The following is an 8179-nucleotide window of genomic DNA, read 5'->3' as shown; positions in this document are numbered from 1 at the left end:
TGTTCACCTGCAAGGCCGTGAGGAACAGGGCGAGGTGTCAGCGCCCCTGGCCCACTGTGGGTGGGCGGGGTGTTTGGGTGGGTGGTGGCTTCCTTACCTCACAAAAGAGCCAAAAACGGCCTTTGTGGAACCGACAATTAAAGGAGGGAGAAAAGGAAGACCCTTTTCCCTTTGTAGTGTGGTAGCTGAAATACCGAAAGTGGGTTCAAAAGTCGCTTCAGGTGGGACAGATTGAAATATGTATACACAGACTTTCTATAAGCTGCCTTAAGCTGCTGTTTCTATATAGAAACCAATAAACATGTTTAAAGAAAGCTTGATAAAAATAATAAAGTTCTGGGATTAGGTAAGGAGTAGGTTGATTGAAACTCATTCACAGCGTGACACCTTCTTTCTCAAATGATAGATCCAGGAAGTGCTGAACATTCTCAGAGGTTCACAGTTCACTTGCTTCCCCTTACCTATCAGCAGCAAAAGCTGCTCTGAGTATCTGATTTCGGTTTCTGTCTGTCTGTAAAAGCACCTACTGAGTTTTGTTTCTTGGGCCAGTCTGTATGGTTAGTGCTGTCCAGGTACAGCTTTTGCAACTATTACAATATAACTTATGCATTATGCCAGTGTTATTGTAGCTGCAGTATACGATAGTAATACTTGATATTTACGTCATTTTTGTTGCAGTCCACACAATAACCGTAATAGGTAGGCTACTACTATGTCCATATTGTAGATGCAGTTGTGATGTTTTGAAGTTAAGAAAATGTGTCTTGTCCAGGGCAATCTAGTAAATTTGTGACAGAGGTGAGATTTGAACTCGGAACCTCTGGATTATTCTTCCAGTTACTATACTATACAAGCTCATAGACTAATCAGTGATAACCTTTACATGAACTAAAAAGTTACTTCTTTAATTAGAAAACAGGTTCTTTACAAAAAATTAAATGCAAATACCTGCAACAACTGTAGGTGGCAAGTGACATTATTAAAGATGTGTTCCCTCTTCTCTGTCACACTGTAGGGAATGTTTTCTTTAAAGTGCATGCTATAATCCATATCCGTGTCATCTAAAACCAAAGTGTGTCTTTTTTTGCTGCAGAACAAAAAGTAAAAATATTTTACTGAACCTTTAGGTTCTTTACTGAACCCTGTAGTCAGGAGGCAGCCCTAAGGTGTGCATTATTTAAAACCTTGTATAAAATTATCGTGCCATATTCAGCAAGTATTTTGTAGATGTTTTAGTAATGGTGTTGTTTGATATTGATTTTTCTTAAGTGATGTCTGCTGCCATTTGACCCAAGAGTTTCTTGCGACTATACAGTGGTTTGCTGAAGACTCTGGTTATTCCAGTTTTTGTGTATCCAGTTTTAGGGTTTGAACGGATTTTAATTCATACGGGTATAGTATTGTGTGTGTAAAAAGCCCACACAGTTGGGAAGGAATCCTATTGCAAGAGAATTTGTTCTCCTTGTACGTTTTTAAAATATCAGTTTTGGTTCTTAATTCCTTTACTGCGGCCACCAGTTGTTATGCTGATATGCCAAAGTGGAAGCTCTACTGTTCCGATTATGAAGCACTTGTTTTTTCATTAAATAGACAGAGGGTGCAGGTAGATGGGCTGGTTCACAAAAAGCCATGCAATATCCTTTTTTAGGATCCATCAACATACTGTGCGAGCTTTCTAGTTGTCCATAACTCTTCTGGCCGATCGTAATAAAAGGTAAAGATATTATATGCCTTCAGTTTTTAGAATAGTGAAGCTTACCTTTAGAGTCTGACGAAGGGAGGGTTGACTCTTGAAAGCTTATACCCTGGAAATCTTGTTGGTCTTTAGGGTGGTACTGGACTTGAATCTTGCTCTTCTACTGCAGACCAACATGGTTATCCCCCTTTTGTTTTTTGGATTTTTCATTAATTGAAGCTGTCTGCTGTTCTTAAGCCTCAAGTGCCCAAAACATAGAATGTGCTTTTCCTGAGGACTGTTACAGTAGTGCACGTTTGCACTGTCAGTCCAGAGAATCACAGAAAGTTACATAATAAATGGTAAATGAGCTGTTTGGCGAATCACAGGGTAGTTTCTGCAGTTTTCCAGATTATGGTTCCATTGCTATAAGTGTAGGCTATCACTAATATTGGTAACTTCAGTTGGTTGCCTGTCACATGATATTCAAAATGCTGCCACACCATATGTGTGTTAATCTTCCCTCACCGCCCATGTACATCTGTTTGTTATTGCGACGGAGGTGGTGTGACCGTCATTTGCTTTCTGGAGTGAATCAGGAAAAGGAATCACTCTGTATTAAAAAGGAAAGTGAAACATATGTCCCTTTTATCCTGATAGTTCCTAACAGCTGAAATATTCTTCCCCAGAGTCTGGTGTAATTAGCAGTTTGATAATATCTGCTGATCGTGGTACAAATGAAAAATGCATGTTTAATCTAACTGCCTTTAGGTTAAATGCAGTTTTAACCTAACTGCCTGTTATTGCACTGCTGCCGGTTATATTGCTCATTGGTACTAAAGGCTTAAGCATGTCTCACTTTTGCCATTCGTCAGCTTGTATGTGGTGGCGGCGGAAAGTGCCCTCAAGTCACAGCAGACTTATGGCAACCCCGTGGGGCTTTCAAGGCAAGAGACATTCAGAGGTGGTTTGCCATTGCCTGCCTCTGTGTTGCGGTCCTGGTATTCCTTGGAGGTCTCCCATCCAAATACTTGCCAGGGCCAACCCTGCTTAGCTTCCAAGATCTGATGAGATCAGGCTAGCCTGAGCTATCCAGATCAGAGTGGCTTGTATAGAAGTTGCATATAATGCTTAGCTGCAGATCTAGCAGTTGGTATCTGCCATGGACAAACTTCATCCAAATAGAGATTCTGTTACCTTGACTAGATTTGGTGGGAGTTAGGGTTTTGATCTAAAAGAACCTTCTACAAAAATTCTCATTGAACCTAGTAAAGCAAGAGGCATGCTTCACTATATGGAATAGCTAGTATCACTTGACATTGGCCTCATTGAATTAAGCATGTAGTTCTAGATACAAATTTGGATACTAAAGTAGAGAATGTGTAGAATCTTGAGAGTGAACTCACACTGCAGAGCCAATGGTTGGGACATTAGGCTAGGATTTTGGAGACCTGGGTTTGGAGTCCCACTTTTGTTAGGTGGCACTTTCAGTCTCACCTAGTTCACAGTGTTGTGAGGATAAAATAGAGGAGAGGAGATCAGTGAAAGTCCCTTTGGGTCCCCATTGGTGAGAAATGCAGGGTATAAATGAAGTGAATAAATACAGTTTTAGTACTTAGCTCCCACCTGTTACATGGGAAATTGTAAAGTGTTCTCTTTTTTGGTGCTTTTAAATAAATAGCCCTTTCTAGAAATTCAGTAATTGTAATGCTCCTGCAAATCTTCTTAAGTATTCCTTAAGTGCAGGGAATTTGAAGTAGTTAGAATTAGTCCTGTGTTGTAAAGCAGAGGTTCTCAAGCCTTGTCACAGTAAGCTTCTCTGTGTCAAAATATAAGACTCTAAAGAAGTGTAAAAAACAGTGAAATTGAATATTAGCCTTTCTCCTACGAGGATTTAACCTGAGTCTGAGGTTTTGGTGCAGTAAAATGGTGCATCTGACTGTTTGCAAGCCTTGTGGACATTTTCCTTAAGGATCATACTCACATTGAGGGTTGTTTCATTTTCCTAGTTAGGAATGGACTATATTTTATATCTAGGAAATTTGTTATCATCATTCTCATCATCCCCATCCCTCCCCAGCTAGGCAGTAAGTTCATCCTCTGCTGTTGCAACTGCCATGTGGAATGTGACTCTGTGTTGTGTGCACCTGTTGGATGATGCCTGTGATGCGAGTGGTGACAACTGATACAACTCTTCACTCCCGTTCCGGTGCAGTTTGGGGGATGTTTTTCCTTCATGTTTATTTTTCTTAGATGCTTTTGTCACTGAGCATTCCCACACTGTATCACTCCAGTGTAGGAGTGTTCACCTAGTTTTGTTTTTTTAAGTGCAACCAAGGCTACTGCACCTCCCCACCCTTTGCCACACAGACGTGCCATTTGGTAAATATTTTATTTTTGTGCCATGTGTTTCTTAGCTGATACCGCTGTTTTGGAAAGTAATGCCAACTTTTCCAGGGCTGCTTAGGCAACCATTTTGCCTTTGCTTGTGTCATGTCTGCATCATAAAAGCTGAAGTTGCCGAACATACTGGCAGCAGAGCATGGACTCAAGTGCAGGCTGGCTCATTCTGTGTTTAAAAGGTGCCAACCCTGCCTCTGTCATCAAGGTAGTAGCCTTTTTCTCTCCTGCTTCAGTGCTGGAGAACAGCTCCAGCACAGGAAGTTTTTGAAGAGGGAAGGAAGTCTGCAGAATGGGGTAGGGTCTATGCTGGCCTATTGTGGCTCATCCTAACGTCAGCCAGAGCTGTGATGTTGGCAAGAATGAGTCATATTTCAGGGGAAACAGGGCAGAGTTAGCTTGCTCTGGCATCTGTTGCTTTGCCAGGTAGGAAAAGGAACACTGCTAACTCACAGAATTGTATACCAGAGACTGTGGAGCTAACGATTTATGTTTTCTGTGTATTTATACATCAGTGGAAGAATGGAAAAAAATATAACAACATAACTATGTTGCCTCACTATTGATTTCTTATTTCTTAAAGCATATTCCTTTATAACATGCTCTGTTCTTTAAATGAAAATGTACAGATGATAGTTAATACCTGTAAAAGTTGCGTGTAACCAGCTGTGTGAACCTGTATCAGTGATGTAGTGATGGCCATAGGACTAAACAGCTTTAAAAGGGGGTTAGATAGATTCATCGAGGACAGCTCTTCTGTCAGTGGCTACTAGCCATGGTGACTGAGGTGAACCTCCACAATCAGAGGCACTAAGCCTCTGAATCCCAGAGCCAGGAAGCAGCATCAAGGGAAGACCTTGGCCTCTATGCCCTGTTGTTGGCCCTCCAGAGGGAACTGGTTGGGCAAAGTGTGAGACAAGATTCTGGACTAGATGGACCATTGATCTGATCCAGCAAGGCTCTTCTTATGTTCTCATGTATTGCTGTTTCAAGATCCTTGCTATAGAAAGAGCCTGTGTCAGGAGCTGTTACTGGCACCATGGTGCTCCTTACAGAGCTGTGGTAGAGGGCCAGTGATTGCTGTTTTGCCAGCCAGCACAGGTATTGAATGCCAGCACTAGGGCTTTTTTACCAAGTTTTGTGAACCACAGGCTCAGGGGATATTCCAGAGGAGTCTTCATCTTAGTCGGTTTCAGCCAAAATGATAAAGAATCTTGTGGCACCTTAAAGACCAGCAACCTTATTGTCTAGATAGCAGCTCATAGAATTGTCACTGGGATCCATATTTCATGGTTTGGTGGCTAGTTCAGTCATTGGCGTTCCATCATATAAGTATCTATAGAGTATGTGGGGGCCATTGGGTTTGTGTGAAGGAGCTGTTTTTATGTATATTCACATATACAAGCTGCACATTCCAGTGCAGCTTGTATATGTAAACTACCTGTGTTGAGGCTGCTGGTTCACACAAAGAGCTCCTCATGGGATAGTTATTCATGATACCCCTGAACCAGTCTATAAAATTATCTTTTCCTTTTTTGTGTTCTCCCCCTCCCCCAGTCAGGATGCTAATCTCCAGTTGCAGTGAAATAATGAGACAAAATTTGGTGAGAGAACATGCAATTGTATGAAGACTTTGGTGTTACATGAAACCTTGCATGTTATCAGGAGCAGTTAATCCAATAAAGGATACTCTCTTATGTGTGTGACATATTTTTGGTATTAATATTTGGTATTGGTATCGCACCAACTCCTTTGGGAGATAAATGATTGCTGAAGTATCAAGTGGTATGATTTAATCAGGATGTTGTGAGCCGTTTTTTATTTCTTCAAGTCACAGCTATATTTGAATCTCCAAAGCAGCCTGTCTTTGCATTTCTGCCCAAAAGTAATGCATAGAACTAGGAAACAGCAAGCAGGCCAGTTTATTTTAACAGCATTTTTGTTGTATCCTTGAACACTATCATCAAACATTTACTCAACAACTGCATATATTAAAAGCTCTAGCCACACCCATGTTACTAACAACAATGGTATGCATTTGTAATCATACCATTGTAAATAGTGTGTCAGCTCACTGGTGAGATTTTTCTGCTTTTGCCTAGTAATTCTACAAAGGTCACTCAAGCCTGTTTCTGTTTCTGGGTTGCTGAGCTTAGATTGGCCGCGCTGTCCTCCCCACAGATCTGCCCAAATTCACTCTGTAGAACAGAGGAGCACATTTGGCTAGAAAGTCACGAGAGTAATACTTTCTAGAATGACTGCCCCCTAATTTTTTTTTTTAAATAACACGCTAAAGATAGCAAATGATAAAGCCTGGCTCTTGAAGGCTCAAACTTTTATGAAATTAACAAGTTATGTTGTTGAATTCCTCCTTTGGAAATAAATTTCGACTAATGTGTTTAGAACTGGGGTGTAAAAAGAGGCTTCATATGCCAACAGTTGCTCTTGAAGTTCAGGTGCAGAAGACTCCAGAAATCAAAAACAGATCACGGCTCATGTGAAATTGTCTTAGGGGCAAGTGTCTAGTTTGGTTTTCCTGTTCATTTAAAAGAAGTAATAGATTTGCTTTAGCCCAGCCGTCATATTAGCCAGTGTGCTATTTTTAAATTTGCACATCAGCGTGAATTAATATTCAGATTTATGCAAAGTGGGGTGGGTGTATCTGTGTGTGTATTTCCCATTTGGAATACACGTGATCACTGGCATGGAAAGGGTGTGTGTGTATGGCAGAATTAACAGATAATGTTCTAAATGCTTGCCACAGTGCTGGTTATCATCATATGTAAAGCTGAACTTCAGAACTGGAAGTGAAAATGCAGAGGATCTTCGATGTGGTCTCTGTGCCTCACACCCATGGGATCTAGTGCGCACGCGCTGGATCGATCGGTGCTGTAGCTTGCTCTTTTAACGGATTTTCGCTCCCAGTCCTTCGGGCATGCGCAGGAATCCCACTGCGTATGCCCAGAGGGGTGGGCGCAGACATCCCGCCAGTTCCTTTCTTACCACCGCGTTGAGTAGACCTATTTTTCGTCGGTCAGACTGGTTCGCTTTTCGCTATTTACTTCAGCTCTTAGGAATTATTTCCTTAGTTTAAATTTCCTATCTTTTCTCTTTTTATTTGTTTGTTCTTCAAAAACTTTTTAAAAAACCATTTATTTCTGTTGAGGGGGAGTCTACCGATTAACTCAGGCCTTTGGGCTATTCCCCCCCCCCCAAACGTTCCCTCTTCTTCGCTTCTTTTATGGAGAAGTGCAGTTTTTTCAATAGGTGCAAGGGTTGCGGCAGCAAACTTGCTCCTCCCGCCCGTCATACCCTGTGCATTTTTTGTCTCGGAGAGTCTCACCGTCCAGAGTCCTGTCATCACTGTGCTCGTTTTTCCAATCAAACGCGGAAAAACCGAGCTGCGCGCCTTAAAGTAGCGCTGCTAGAATCGGCCCTTACTCCCACCTCAGCGATGGAGGAGAGACCATCGACAGCTCCGGCATCGAGACCTGCCTCCGATGCCGACCGCCCGACACCGAAGCTCCCAGCATCGACGGCGCAATCTTCCGCTTCCACGCCAATCAAAAAGAAGGCCAAGGCAAGTAAGGATCACAAGTCCGTGAAGAAGGGGAAGGAAGTGGTGCCTGCACTGGGTGATGCCCCTAAAGTGCCCCCCGCTCCAACGGCAGTATCGATATCGGAGGCCCAAGTCCCTCCACCGATATCGACCATCCAACTATTGGATTCCCCCATCAAACAAGTGGGAACGTCCGTACTACGACATCGAGACAGTAGAGCTCCTAAGTCACCAGATAGGTGCTGAGCCTTCTCCCTCTCCTACTTTGTCGACATCGATGATATCGGAGGCTCCCGATGTCGAAACACGTCGGTACCGGCACGCTTCTCACAGCACGCAATGTCATCCTCCGCGCCTCCATGTCCAATCTGTCGATATCGACAACCGAGACTACAGGGATGGTTCTCACAGACAGACTACTGCTTTGTCTCCCAGACGTCCATGGTCCAGAAGTCGGTCCCCCCGAGTCTTCCTGCCCCCTCCACCACCGATATCTTGGGGATCAACGACAGTTGAGGTTCCTGTACGGGGCGTATCCACCATCC

The 8179-nt window shown here is 42.8% G+C and overlaps 1 protein-coding gene across 1 annotated transcript in view; it reads left to right on the top strand.

The window, feature by feature from the left end:
• The window catches only part of UBE2L3 (ubiquitin conjugating enzyme E2L 3), a 35921-nt gene that overhangs the window by 571 nt on the left and 27171 nt on the right, over positions 1–8179 (top strand). The gene's annotated exons all lie outside the window — the stretch shown is intronic.

Source organism: Gekko japonicus, unplaced genomic scaffold, assembly GCF_001447785.1.
Source record: "Gekko japonicus isolate JY-2015 unplaced genomic scaffold, Gekko_japonicus_V1.1 scaffold508, whole genome shotgun sequence".
Lineage (NCBI taxonomy): Eukaryota > Metazoa > Chordata > Lepidosauria > Squamata > Gekkonidae > Gekko > Gekko japonicus.
The sequence above is the reverse complement of the archived record's forward strand: the minus strand, read 5'-3'. Positions and strand labels throughout refer to the sequence as shown.